Source organism: Pelodiscus sinensis, chromosome 1 (genome assembly GCF_049634645.1).
Source record: "Pelodiscus sinensis isolate JC-2024 chromosome 1, ASM4963464v1, whole genome shotgun sequence".
Taxonomy (NCBI): Eukaryota; Metazoa; Chordata; order Testudines; family Trionychidae; genus Pelodiscus; species Pelodiscus sinensis.
In genome coordinates, this window is record NC_134711.1 from 12722641 (window position 1) to 12737911 (window position 15271).

The 15271-nt window shown below is 49.5% G+C and overlaps 1 long non-coding RNA gene across 1 annotated transcript; it reads right to left on the reverse strand.

The window, feature by feature from the left end:
* Positions 1-1304: 1304 nt before the first annotated feature.
* Positions 1305-4507, reverse strand: LOC112544810 (uncharacterized). Its single transcript, XR_012900670.1, has 3 exons — positions 4124-4507; positions 2420-2840; positions 1305-2184 (listed from the first exon to the last, which is right to left on the reverse strand). It is a non-coding gene; the product is annotated as an uncharacterized LOC112544810 (long non-coding RNA).
* Positions 4508-15271: the final 10764 nt, after the last annotated feature.

The following is a 15271-nucleotide window of genomic DNA, read 5'->3' on the forward strand; positions in this document are numbered from 1 at the left end:
GCCAGTCAGAGCACACGGCTGCAATGAGGCTGCCTTGGGCTGTGCATGTGGAGTGCCAGTCAGAGCACACGGCTGCAATGAGGCTGCCTTGGGACCCATGTGCTCCTGCTCACAGGGTTTCTGGAGAGGCCGGCCTTACTCCCAACTCCATGGTGGGACACCTTCGCACCACAAGTCTCCACCAGGGACACACACACAGCAGTGCCGCACATGGCACATAGGCAAGCCCGCACTTGGGGCAATATCCACTCCCGGGCAAGCACAGCGAGGCGAAGGACACTGAGCCCCTTCTAGGGGAGCCTGCTGGGAGGGGAAGGAAGTGGAGGGGACCCCAGTAGGACCCTCCCGGGCAACCGGCATCTGCCGCTCTCACACAGCTCCCCCAGCACCCTTCCCCTCGCCCTCCCCTCCAGCAGGCAGAGATACAAGTCCTCTCCCTGTGGGACACGGCCACTGTCAATCCCGGCGTAGGCACAGCATGGAGGGAAGCTGAGCTGCCCCATCGCCTCCCTCCTGCCTGCAGACGCCCAGCCTGGCTGGCACCTTCCCATGCCTGCTTGTCCCCAGGATGTGGGAGTAGTGAGGTTCTGTCTGGAGACATCTGTGCCCCTACCGGAAGGGCCCTGTGTGTAGGCCACAGATGGCCTTGCTCCAAGCACATCACCTTCACGGACCCGAGACCTCTCGGTGTTGGCTCAGAGATGAGGGCTAGGTTTCAGGCACCCTGTCTCTGGGGATAACTGCCCTTCTCTTTGTCCTTCACAGCTGGACCAGCTGCAAGAAAGGCACCTGCAACACCTCCCGCGCCAGCCTCCCGACCCCGTGGGAACCCCTGCTGCAGCCGAGTCTGTGAGGACCTGGGACAGGAACACGTCACCTGCCTGCGTGGCCTGGACTGGCAGGACCAGCAGTGGGTAGCAGACCAGGCGCTGCACCACAACACCTGGCGGGAGCTGGCCCAAGAGGCCTGCAGCATGCGTGTGACATACACAGCTGCCATGAACCGCATGGTCGCTGCCATAGAGTGGTCTAGCAGCTATTCACCTGCTCCTCTGCCCGGTCCTCTGGCTTCTCCCCTGCTCCTCCCCCAACCCCCACCGTAGCTGCCAAGGGCCCCACACAAGAGGTGGTGGGATCGCCCGAGGCAGGCATCAGTCCCAGCTCTATCCTTGAGCTTCTCCTCCCCCTCCTCCACCTTTCACCTCCTTGCTCCCCCCTCCCAGGTTCTTGCCCCAGTCTCCCTGCCCCCAGTTACATTTACCCCAAATAAAAAACACAATTTATTATTTGAAAACAAAGGTCTGATTTATTTTATCAGAGGCGGAGAAGGGAGGAAGGGGGTGAAGGGAGGGGGAAGAAAGGCACAGGGGGCACTGCAGAGGCCGCTTATGGGGAGACCAAGGGGACTGTCTCATAGCTGGTCCTGGCTGAAACTCTCCTTCAGGGCCGCCTGGATGTGCACAGCCCCCCAATGGGCCTGCTGGATGGGCAGCTGTGCATGGCTGTTCAAAGGCCCTGGTGAGCCACTCGGCCTTTGCTCCCCCCACCCAGGCAGAAATGTTTCCCCCTTGTTCTCACAAATATTGTGCAGAACACAGCACACCGCCACCATCTGTGGGACGTTCTGCTCACTGAGGTCTAGGCAGGTGAGAAGGCAGCAGAACCTCCCTTTGAGATGCCCAAAGGTGTCCTCCACCATGATGCAGGCCCTGCTGAGCTTGGTGTTGAACTGTTCCTTAGTGGGGCCCTAGTGTCCAGTGTAGGGATTCATAAGCCACAGGAGCAAGGGGTAGGCAGCATCCCCCACTATGCACATTGGCATATCCACATCCCCAACCCTGATGGTGTGATTGGGGGAAAATGTGCCGGTGTGCATCTTCTGGAACAGGCTGGAGTTGCAGAAGATGCAGGTGTCGTGCCATCTTCCCTGACCACCCAACATTGATGTCTGTGACGTGACCCTGGTGGTTCACGACAGCCTGCAGGACCATAGAAAATTACCCCTTCCAGTTGATGTAGTCCGATGCCTGAGGGTTGGGGGCCTTGATGGGGGTGTGGGGGCCATCAATGCCTCACCCCCTGCGGTTGGGGACGTCCATGGCAGCAAAGTTGCTGATAGTGGAATCTACATCACCCAGGAGGATGGATCTAGGTCAGTAGGATGGTGTTGATGGCCCTCACCACCTGTAGAGGGAGACAAACAGGGAATCGCTGGGTTGCCAGGTCCCTCGGGAGGTCCCTGAGGGCAGCCACACTTCTCCCTTACACCAGGCCCAACTCCCACTAACCCTATCCCCTGGCAGGCCTTTATGAGACTGAAAAACCTTCCAGGAGGGAGCTTCTACCACGACCACCTCCTCTCCTACGGATCCCCATTCCAGCAGGTCACCCTCCCATTAACACAGTAAGAGAGTCAAACCTGTATGAGCATGACCCCAATGATCGCTCTCTCCACGCCAACCATGGTTCCCGACAGAACAGTAGCTGTCCGGCATGGCGCACTTCCACAGTGTGATGCTGACCCACTTCTGGAGAGCGGTGGCGGGTCGCATGTGGGTGTCCTGTCGCCTGAGGGCAGGAGCGAGCCACTCTCACAGCTCCTGGAGGGTGTCCTGCACACGGGAGTTGTGGAGCCATGGCTGGCTGTCCCACCGCTCCATGACGATCCAGTCCCACCAGTCGGAACAGGTGTCTCGTCGCCAGAAGCGGTGGTGCACAGTGCGCAGGGGAGGATGGGAAGGGCTGGGGTGCATGAGCAGCACATGGAGAGGGGTGAAGATGTGCTGCGCAGGGAGTGGCTGGTCCCGTTCTTGCAGTGCCACAAGAGCCGTCTGCAAAAACTGCACCAGGAGGTGCCATATGAGATCCAGGAGCTGGTGACTGCTTTGCAGTAGGTCTGGCTGGAGTGCTGTGGTGTCTGCAGAGCAGGCCATGGAACGGAAGGTAGGCAAAGGAGAGGAGCCTGAGACATGACTGTACAAGGGGTCCCTTTGAGTAAGAACCTCAGATAGCCTCAGGCAGCAGCTCCAGGAAGTGTCTGCCGTCCTGATGCCCTGCCTGAAACGCTTCTGGGGAGGCCTTAAATGCGATTGAGGCTCCAGTGCATGTGGACGCTCTGTTTCTAAACAGCGCCGTGCTATTTCGATGGGCATTTGCAATGTACTCTCACTATTTTGAAAGAAGCTATTTCGGAGTTTTTCTTCCGAAATAGCTTCCTCTGAAATAAGGGTGCAGCAAGTGGTTAACTGCCTGAACCCGCAGTAGTATGTGCATGGGTGATGCTATATCTCAGCCTCCCATAACCCTGGCATCCTCCAGCCCTGAGAGCCCCCGCTCTCACTGCACCTCTCCTTTGAAACTAGAGGCACTCTCCTTCGGCTGGCTGCCAGGGACCAAGGCTGCCAATGGAGGCTCCGTCTGGCTGGTAGCCCAGTGCTTGGACTCCTGCTGGGGCAGGCTGACACACAACTGCAGTGGGACAGCTGAGGCGGGTGGGCCGGTGCTATTCTGGCCCCAGCAAGGGAGGGGGGTCTTATGGCCACAGGCAGCGCTGTCCCGTTCATAGGATGATTCAGGGAGGCCGCCCCAGGCCCCGCCAAGGCCGCCCCAACCAGCCTACGGATGGGAGGGCCCTGTGGGATTATGGGACGCCTGACTTGAGGCAGCAACACGGTCTCCCCCACATTCACTGGGGTGGCGGGAGCTGGAGTGACCCAGCAGCCTGCTCCGCTCTGCCCAACCCCACCCCATCCCACTGCCTTCTCCTGGGGGAACAGCGCGCTCTGGCCCCAGGGAGCTCCACTTTCTGCCACCATGGAGCAGCAGGACAAAATAGAGCAGCCCAGCTCCCGCCACCCACATGGCGAGTGTGTGGGGGAGGTGACCTGGCTGCTGCCCCACACCAGGCCCCCTGAATTCACCAGACCGCATTGCATGGAGGAGGGCAAAAGGGCAGGGCTTCAAAAAGGGGTATGGGCAGGGGCAGTGCAGTGCCTGCGCAGGGGCATGATTGTCCCAGGCATTGTGCCTGGGACACTGAGGGGGGGGCACCCCCGGTCATACCCCCCCCCTTGGTTTGGTCTTGGCCATGGAAGAAGCTTTGAGTATGTGAAGGAGTACTTACCTTAGCCCACGGGTTTTGCTTCAGTTCTTGCTGCACTGGCATCAAGCGGTTCTCATACCTTCCCTTTTTGAGCTAATGGGAAGGGCTCACACAGGCGCCGCAGTCCTGGTCTGCTGGGTCACGACAATTTCTGTCTGATCACGTGTCTTTGCAGAGGTGTTGTAAGCTGTGCTGATCGAGAGACAAAGTGTGTGAGGTCATATTTTTAGTGGCCCCACTGTTAGTTGCCGGAGCAGCCTGACAAGCTTTATGAGCTTACACAGAGCTCTTTTTCAACTCTGTGTGAGCTTGAATGCTTGTCTCTTTTACCAGTAGAAGTGGGTCCAATAAAATATATGACCTCCCCCACCTACTCTCGCTAGGATCAATATACGTGATTAAGGGTGTTATTTGGTGGGGTTAAGTCTCATTTGAAAGTAAATTCTGAATCTAGCACTAAGTACTTCATGGCCTACATCAGCAGAGTATAGACTCCCCACTAAACATGTGTTTGCATTCGATGTGTGAAGATCGGCCTCTGTGGAGTTGATTCATCGGCGCATGCTGGTTTCGACCCATGCAGGCAGCAAGCAGCACCAAAGACACCTAATGCTGTTATTAAACATCCAAATTTAGCTGCCATAATGACAAGCTAGAAGTTTGTTAAACTGCAATTCATTTCAGTGGTACCCTCTTCTCCGATTCTATCCCGGCTAATCAGACCTTACGATAACTACCCGTAATGGAGTGCTCCCATTGCTCCTAAGGAAGCCTCAGGTTAGCACTTGTCACTAGATAATCTGTGGGTAGCACCAGCACTTGTGATCACCCTCCAGGGTGCTAATGTTCACAATTGACCTTCAGATAGCATGACCCACCCCTGGAATGAATGACACGGAGATAAAGCACACGCCCACAGTGTCGGAGGCATGAAATAAGAGGGCATTATTTTTCTTAGCATCGTCTCATTGTAGTGTCATCAACTTCTTGCAAGAACCCAGTGGAGCGGCGACAGCAGGTGATGGCAGTGAATCTAGCTGAATGATGAAGTTCCCTGAATACAGTGACCACATGGCTAGGAAATGAAGTCCTAATAGAAACAATGCCAGCCTTGCTCTCAGCTGTGCCACTGGCTTCCTATGCAATCTTGAGCAAGTCTCTTAACCACTCCATGCCTCAGTTTCTCCATATGCTAAAGGGAAATATTTTGTTACCTGCCTAAGGCTTTGAGCACCTGAAGTCATGTTCTCCCATATGGCCAGGCAATCATAGAATCCTAGGGTTGGAAGAGACTTCAGGAGGTCATTGAGTCCAACCCCCTGCCCAAAGCAGGACCAACCCCAACTAAATCATCCCAGCCAGGGCTTTGTCAAGCCAGGACCGAAAAACCTCTAGGAATGGAGATTCCACCACCTCCCTAGGGAACCCATCCCAGTGCTTCACCACCCTCCTAGGGAAATGGAGATTAGAAAAAAACTAACCTAGACCTCCCCCACTGCAACTTGAGACCATTGCTCCTTGTTCTGTCAGCTGTCACCACTGAGAATAGCCTCTCTTAATCCTCCTTGGAACCTCCCTTCAGTAGTTGAAGGCTGCTATCAAATCCCCCCTCACTCTTCTGTTTCGTAGACTAAATAAGCCCAAATTCTTCAGTCTCTCCTCGTAAATCACATGCTCCAGCCCACTAATCATTTTTGTTGCCTTCCACTGGCCTCTCTCCGATGCACCCACATCCTTTCTGTAATGGGGCCCAGAATTGGATGCAATACTCCAGTTGTGGCCTCACCAGTACCAAATAAAGGGGAATAACCACTTCCCCAGATCTGCTGGCAATGCTCTTCATAATGCAGCCCAATATGCCATTAGCCTTTTGGCTACAAGGGCACACTGTTGACTCATCCAGCTTCTTATCCACTGTAATCCCCAGGTCCTTTTCTGCTGAACTGCTGCTTAGCCAGTCAGTCCCCAGCCTGTAACAATGTTTGGGATTCTTCCGTCCCAAGTGCAGGACTCTACACTTGTCCTTGTTGAACCTCATCAGATTTCTTTTGGCTCAATCCTCCAAATTGTCTAGGTCACTCTGGACCCTTTCCCTACCTTCCAACATATCTACCTCTCCCCCTAGCTTAGTGTCATCCACAAACTTGCTGAGGGTGCAATCCATCCCCTCATCCAGGTCATTAATGAAGATGTTTCACAAAACTGTCCCCAGAACCGACCACTGGGGCACTCTGCTTGATACCGACTGCCAACCAGACATCGAGCCATTGATCACTACTCATTGAGCCCGATGATCTAGCCAGCTTTCTATCCACCTTACAGTCCATTTATTCAATCCATACGCATTTAACTTGCTGGCAAGAATACTGTGGGAGACCATATCAAAAGCTTTAAGTCCAGGTATATGACGTCCACCGCCTCCTCCACATCCACAGAGCCAGTGACCTCATTATATCAGTTGGTCAGGCATGACTTGCCCATGGTGAATCCATGTTGACTATTCCTGATCACTTTCCTCTCTCCCAAGTGCTTCAAAGTGGATTCCTTGAGGATCCCCTCCATGATTTATTTCAGGGACTGAGGTGAGGCTGACTGGTCTGAAGTTCCCTGAATTCTCCTCCTTCCCTTTTTAAAAGATGGGCACTACATTTGCCTTTTTCCAATTGTCCAGTCATAAGAATGAGTTATTTACCCTGATTAGGCAACACAGATAAACCCCTCATTTTACTGAAGTGACACGCCACAGAGGGGAAGAAGAGTATTTCATAGAAGCTGTCACAGCTAGAGGGAAATTATTAGGAATCAGCACATTTCTATTTCCAATTGACAAGGAACAGCGAGGGGGCGGGGCGGGGCAGGAAGAGAACTGGGTCATCAGTATGTTCCACAGACTTTCTGACAAACTTAATTACTTCTGTATATTTCCTGTCTTCCTAAATAGGTTTAAACTGATTAGGGTTAATTTTCCATTCGTGGTAAGAGAGATCATCTAGCGAGATTGAGCTTGGAATATGTTTTTTGGAGTGAAGAGTATGCGCCGATACTGTATACCCTAGGAATAAATTCATAAGCTTTGCTTTAGACATCATGAGAGAGAAGAAAATCTCGCTTGCTATAAGTATCACGTTACTGGTGATATGGGAAACTCATCCCACTGGCTTTGTATATGTCAGTTACCTACAAGAGGGGGTTTCATTTTTAATTCAGTTAAAACCAAATGCTAATGATTATCTCCAATAGGCCAAGGCACATCTCACCCACCAGTACCTACACATACCTCATTGCACTTCCAAGCTTCCCAACTGTTCCACCTCTCTGATGTCCCCTTTAGCATGGAAGAGTTGGTGGACACAAAAGCCGAGTCATGGGTTCATGTGCATCATCTTTCTGATGGAGAAGAAGGGCTGCTGCAGGAGATAGGAGGAACTAAAACATTCGTGGTACACCCTTACTGAATTCCCAGAGGGGATTAAAAGAATCCAGTCTGACCAAGTTAGCTTCATGTTTTTCCTTTTGGAAAAAGCTTTCCCACCAGAATACTTCAAAAGGGGGAAAATCCATCCTTCTCCCCTCACCAAGCAGAGCTTGCCATAAGAGAGAAAAGCGAAAAGCTGAAGATGCAGTAAAGTACACCTCCCCCGACCTGGTTAACTTGGGGGTCAATTCTACCAGTTTGCTCTCGGATTCCATTCACATAAGTAACCATTTAGAGGCTACATCCATGGGCGGTGGGTGAATACCCAGCTGGGGAAAATGAGCCCCAGTCCTGTCCTTCCTCCCTAGGCCCCACCCCTTCTGCATCCTCCTCCAAGGAGCCACACCTAGTCCCCACCCCAAGTTAATGGCACCAGCCCCTAAACATCCCCAGCCTCCAAGGTCTCCCCCATCCCAGCAGCCCCCCGCTTCCTAGTTAGCTGGAGCACCTGGCAGCCAGAGACCTGGGAAACTGCACTGCAGCTTGATCTTTCCTGGACAGCCAGAGGGGCCAGGCAGCCACCCTGTGGCTCTATCCCTCCCAAGCAGCCAGAAGACCAGGCAGGAGCGTACACAGTTTTGGGAAAGCAATGCCTTCCCTTGCCTATGTCACCCATAGCCCATGGTGTTACCAGATTTGCCCAATACGCTGGGGTATGTTCATTTATTAGGGTTACTCTTATGGGACTGGGGGGAGGTTAACAATTCTATCAGTGTGCTGTTTGTGCTTACTTGTGCTCTCATATGGAGCTGAATTCTCCCTGCTGCCAATTCCCCCTCCCACTGGAGCTCTCCTGCAGAAATTAGGTTAGTCAGGATGAGGTTCCTCCCACCTTAGCAACACACACAGACACTCACACCCACTAACAGACCACATCTGAGAGTACTGGGTAATCGTGATAGAAATGTAGCCGTGTTAGTCTGGGGTAGTTGAAGCAAAATGCAGGACAATGTAGCACTTTAAAGACTAACAAGATGGTTTATTAGATGATGAGCTTTCGTGGGCCAGACCCACTTCCTCAGATCAAATAGTGGAAGAAAGTAGTCACAACCATATATACCAAAGGATACAATTAAAAAAATGAACAAATATGAAAAGGACAAATCACATTGCAGAACAGAAGGGGGATGCGGGGGGGGGGGGGTGGGAAGGGGGAGGAAGGAAGGTAAGTGTCTGTGAATTGCTGATATTAAAGGTAGGGAGAGTGGTATGTTTGTGAGTTAATGGTATTACAGGTGATAATTGGGGAAACTGTCTTGGTAATGGGTGAGAAAGTTCAAAGTCTTGTTAAGTCCTTGTTGGCAAGTGTCGAATTTTAACATGAATGACAGTTCAGAGGATTCCCTTTCAAGTGCAGATGTAAAAGGTCTTTGTAGCAGAATGCAGGTGGCTAAGTCATTTAGAGAGTGTCCTTTCTGGTTAAAGTGGCAAGAAACTGTTTTCTCTTTGTGATCTTGTCTGATATCTGTTTTGTGGGCATTAATCCTTTGGCGAAGTGTCTGAGATGTTTGTCCAATTACATTACTGGGTAATCAGCACTCATAAGCTGATCCCTCATATGTCCCTGGACTCAACAGGCTGAGTTTAACAGTAATGCCATGCTGTACCCTCATGTGCTTTTGGACTCAGTGGGCTGGATTAAACAGCACTTTAAGCTGCCATCCTCATATGCCCCCAGGTTCAGCACCCCCTATCCCCACTTTCACACCACAGTCATTCACTAGTAAACCCCACAGGATTTTGGCACTACAGCGATCTTTAGTTTGGGTACAAGAAGCGTTGTTGCAGAGCGAATGGGGAAGCCAAAACAACACTCCCTGAGGAAGAGTGAGCGAAAGAGAAAGAAAGAGAGAAGCAACCAGCTTAACAATGAGGCTGTGTCTAGACTGGCCAGTTTTTCCGGAAAATCAGCCACTTTTCCGGAAAAACTTGCCAGCTGTCTACACTGGCCGCTTGAATTTCCACAAAAGCACTGACGATCTCATGTAAGATTGTCAGTGCTTTTGTGGAAATACTATGCTGCTCCCGTTCGGGCAAAAGTTCTTTTGAGCAAATCTTTTGTGCAAAAGGGCCAGTGTAGACAGCTCAGATTTATTTTCCACAAAAAAGCCCCGATCGTGAAAATGGCAATCGGGGCTTTTTTGCGGAAAAGCGTCCATGCCAATCTAGACGTTCTGTTCCGAAAATGCTTTTAACGGAAAACTTTTCCGTTAAAAGTATTTCCGGAAAATCATGCCAATCTAGACGTAGCCTGAAAGTTATTTATTATATACTTAGGGAGCCAAACACACAAAACAGTTACAATATTAAATCTAAATTGGAACTGATTACAAATGTTAGGGCTAGCTAACCATATAACAGTTTACATAGGGCAGAGTCAGGAGGCTAGGCTTCTTAGAGATACATAGCTAGTGGGAGGGAGAGAGAGACCTCACCACTCCATGGAGCTTGCACTGATTGGGGTTCCCAGATGATGATGGTAGCCGGGGGACCAGAGGGCAGGAGACAAGCAGAGCAGAGCCCTCAACACGATCAGACAGGAGATGAAGAAGTCTCAATGGAACTGATGCAGTTTAAATCCAGGTATCAGACCAGTTTTTCTTGGGGCAAGGATAGGAGTTTTTGTAGGGATAGGACAATAGTTCAAAGAGAAAGAGGAGAGACAATAGAGACTGATCACCCCTGGTTATGGGTGATGTTCCTTGAACGAGCTCACAATGCAACCAGGCAGTTTCAGTATTTTGGATGTCAATAGGATTGTTACTAGAATTGGTCTGATAATGACTAATTTGGGTGTGAGCAGGCCTAGGTTCATTAGCATCTGGAGCAGAGATTTCCCATCAGGCAGTGCTTCTCTGCCTTTGGTATCCCATAGTTCATTGTGGTTCCTGCCTTGGAAGAGCTGGTCTCCATTCTGTATGCTAATGAGATGTTCTTCTGTTCTATCTTTAATGCAGATGAGGCTGAGGTGTTTCCTTAATTAGTTTAGGTGTGTCTTCCCCTGGCTTTTCCTTGCTTTGTCTGATTCTAGCAGAGGCCTAGGGGAAGTGGGGATGGTTTTCCATGAATGTCACTGTTTCCAAGAACACAGGGCTGGTAGCTAACAACACCTACGATGATTCAAGTATATAACTATGACATATTATTTTAATAATTGTACCAAATACAGGGTCTGAAGGACCCTTTGCAAATGCTTTGTGAGTTGATGTACTTCCCGAGATTGCTTTCTGACCTTTATCCAGCCTTTATGAACCTGCATTGTATTAAATGTGAGGTGATATATTACAACAACACACTTAAGAAACTTTGGATGCTGGAATAATAATGAGACATTCAGTTTAACAAGAGACACATGAGAGATTCAACTGCTCTGCATTCAAAATAGTTGCCACCTTCCACATCAGAGGTGGCTGCATTTCATGGTGAGTAATGTGATCCTTTCTGATCCACTACATACTTCACAAGTATGGTATGAAGCTTCATAAGTATTGCCTGTGATGTGTTCCTAGAATAAATGGTGGCATATAGTGACCACCTTATATATCATGGGTGAAATCATGGCCCATTGAAGTCAATAATTAATTTTGGGATTGACTTCGATGGCGTCAGGATTTCGTCCTAGAAATAAAAAGAATCCACAGTCTAGCTAAATCATTTCCATGCCAATGCAGGAAAGAATATGAAATAGTTTAAAGACACTTCAATTTTTTTCTCATTGGTACCAGTAAAAGATGAGAGCATTTTTGCAGCTCCATGCCAACAATCCACTCCAAAAGCTGCAACAAGACACTAGCACGACTATAGGAAGTAGCTTATATTCCTCAAAGATTCACAAGACCCAGAGGAATTCTCCTGCGTCATTTTTTACATTGCTGTTCAGGTAGGGTCATTTAGTCACAAGTTCACGAGAGCACAGAACACAATGAGTGTTTCTGCAAACACATTTTTTATGCACAGATGTCACTGACTGAACCATTATAAACCTGCTGAACCATGCACCGGGTGCCTGGTATGTCCTGGGATGTCAATAGAATGTTACTAGAAGTCCAGTAGCGGGTAGCGGGCAGCAGTCACACAGTGCTCATTGGGAGTTCAGGAATGAGATGTTCTGCTGATGGGCCAGGCTTGCAGAGTTATTTTCTCCTGGCTTTGCTGTTGAGTCATAGTCAGACACCGGTGCAATTATGAGATGAACTTGCGCTGCCACATTTTTGTCACTGTTGTGTGTTTTTTTTCTTGGAGATGAAATAAGGCCAACTCAAACTGACTAGAATGAATGCTTTAAGTGACTAACGGGTGATTACATAACCCGAAGGGGAGGGACCACTTGTGAACAGAGCAGAATGCCAGCCTGGATTGTGAGTCTATGGAGAGCTCTCCCAGAGAATTCTGAGAAAACAAAGTTTAGTTGTCGAATTTATACTGACTCTTCCTTTGGCCTAATGCAGGTGGGGGTAGGGCAGGAATAAAACACTGCGAAAATCAGAAGTGATTAGAGTGGGTGTTTTGGTGCCTTTTTTCCTGTGGTGAAGTAAAATCAAAGGGCACTGACTGAAGGACCTCAGCACTCTTATAGGGGTGTCCCAAGTTGGTCACTCAGAAATGAAGCATCTGCCACGAGGCCAATCTGTAACGGGCTGACTCCTCCATTTGTACAGAACCTCAGTGGGACTCTGCGTGAGAGCGACAGTCTGCTTGTGGGTGGACACTTGAAATGGTTGGTCTCAGGACTTCTTTACACAGAGACAGCTACTGGTGTAATTATGGTTTTATTGGTGTAATTATAGTGGTGTAATTGTACTGCTATAATTATGCCAATAGTTTTCCCTGCTTTGACGAGTCCTTAGGCCTTTCCCACATTAGGGAAATTCACTCCAGGGATGTGCAAGCCCCTAATGTAGGCTTTGTCCACATGCACTTTAACCAGCCAATATAATAAAGCAGTACAACCCCACCCCTGGATGGAGTTATATCACTATAACGAGGCAGTTGGACCAATATACTTCTAAAGCTGTTCACATAGGGGATGGGGAATAATCAATCCAAGTATAACCTCATCCACACTAGACCCTGGTCTACACTATGGAGTTATTTTGAAATAATAAGCAGAGTGTCCACACTACCAAGCCCATTCTTTCAAAATAACAGGCTGGTTATTTCAAAGTCTGTATTTGGGCTTTCCTTGGGGAATAAGCTTATTTTGAAATCGTTATTTTGGCAGTTATTTCAAATTTAGTTATTTCAAAACAATTTCCTACTGTAGACATACCCTAGGGATTGTACTGCTACAACTAGTTCCATCATAATCACAGTCTTAACTAAACTAGTGACACCAGAACAAAACCGTGTGTAGATTAAACCTTAGATACACTGTGCCAGTATGAGATAGGACATCTATCAGTGCAGATTATGAGCTGCCTTAACATGTATATTAAAATATTCGTAATAGTTATAAAGTGCAACAAGGTGAAAGGTTGTGTGGAAATAGGTTTCATACTACACTTGGAATGCTGCTTGCCAGATAAGTGATGAAAGCCGCATTCCAAAGCAATCAACACATTGGACCTGGCTTAGAAAGAGTGAAACTCCATGATAAAAAGGAGGTGAAAGTCCATCAATTAAGCAATTCAGGATTGTTACTAGCCTATCCACCCAAAGGGATCAGTACCAGTGGGAACAGGGTTAGAATGTGTAACACTGTTTAATGCATAATACGGACAGGAACTCATTGGGTCATGTAAATCTTGGATGTAGGCTCCAAAACCTAAGAGTACGCTAGGGCCCAGTCTACACTACAAAGCTTTGCCAACGTAGCTACATTGGCTCAGAGTGTGGAAAAACCACCACTCCCTTCCCCAGCCATCTGGGGTCTATAATATGGCCAAGCTTTGAGTGACTGGCCAAGCTTTCCCTGGCTGGAGTGAGCAACACCAGCAAAAGCACTGGGTTTTTGCTGATATAAAAGTGTTGCATAAACGCAAGCGTCTCCCTAAGTGCCATCACTGTACCGGCAAACATGGCTAGTGCAGAGCTGGCTTACATCTCAAGAACACTATTTTTAGCATTGTGACAGAAAGTATTCATCCATGAACAGCACCACCGACAGCCTCGCTAGGCCTCCGGGTAAGGCGGGGGGCGGGGAAGGAGAGCGTCTGTTGCATGCCCCCAGAAGGGGCAGGGCCTTGTGTGGAAGGAGAGGGCTGAGGCTAGGCAGCCCTCAGCACCATCTGGAGAGTGCTGTGCTTCCATCAGACAGCCCTCAGTGCCGCCCGGAGCGCACCACGCAGGGCTCCAGCAACAATTAAAGGACCTGAGGATCTGGTCACTGCAGCAGCAGTGGTGATGACAGCGGGGAGCCCCCTTTTGTATCACTGGGCCATCGGGCAGCTGCCTCTTACTCCTCCCCCCTATCAGTGGGCCTGTCCACAAACATCGGAAATCATCAGCAACTGGGAATGTAAGCTCATGCTTTAGCCCAGGCTCCACGTTAACGAACCCCTTTGCATCCACGTTGTAATTGTGCTAACGCAGGATCCTGCAGGGCTGGAGGGTCTGAGCTTGAGTCAAGCTGGGACACAGGGTCGGAGCCCTATTGCGTTGCAACTTAGACACAGCCTCATTTGATTTAGGTCCCAGGAGTCATGTAGAAGTATTCCAGGGCACTGTAGCCAGAGGGTGAGGGGCAACTGGGAATGGGTTTTGCTGGGCAAAGGGGGTGGAGAGTTCTAGGCAGGGTGGTGGGGCATGTTGAAATTGCAAGTCGGGAGGTTGGGGCACAGGTGGCAGGAAAGTGCAGGGGTTGGGATGAAGGGGGCAATGTGAGGAGGTTCATAGGACACTAGAACTGGAAGGGACTTCAAGAGGTCATCTAGTCCAGTCCCCTGGTCTCACAGCAGGACCAAGCACTGTCTAGATCATCCCTGACAGGTGTCTGTCTAACCTGCTCTTGAATATCTTCAGTGATGGAGATTCCACAACCTCCCCAGGCAATTTATCCCAGTGTTTATCCTCCCTGACAGGAAGTTTTTCCTAATCTCCAATTAAACTTCCCTTGCAGTAGTTTAAGCCCATTGCTTCTTGTCCTATCATCAAAGGCCAAGGGGAACAATCCCCTCTTCCCCCTGACACACCCTTTCAGATACCTGAAAACCGCTACCAAGCCCCCTCTTAGTCTTCTTTTTTTTCAAACTAAACAAGCCCAGTTCCTTCAGTCTTCCCTCATAACTCATGTTTTCTAGACATTTAATAATTTTTGCTCTTCTCTGGGCCGTCTCCAATTTCTCCACATCTTTCTTGAAATGCGGTGCCCAGACCTGGACACAACACTCCAACTGAGGCATAAACAGTGCAGAATAGAGCGGACGAAAGGTTAGAAACAAATGGGGCACAATGCAGGGGATAGCGGTAAAGGGAAAACAGGATGAGGGTTCAGGGATTGGGGAGCTCATGGATGCAGGGGAAATGGGTTGTGTTATGCCCACAGGAGTCAGGGGAACACAAGTTCACACAGGGCACCATTTTCCCCAAGGCCAGCCCTGGCTGAGACATTAGGAGAAATTATGTTGGAAGACTTAAGTTTTAAATTATGTTGGAAGATTTATTAATGCTTAAAAAACCCATTCTGTAGAGAGAGGATTTCAAAATGAAGAACTGCTAATCCATTGCCCTTCTCCGGACATCTGAGGGACACAACA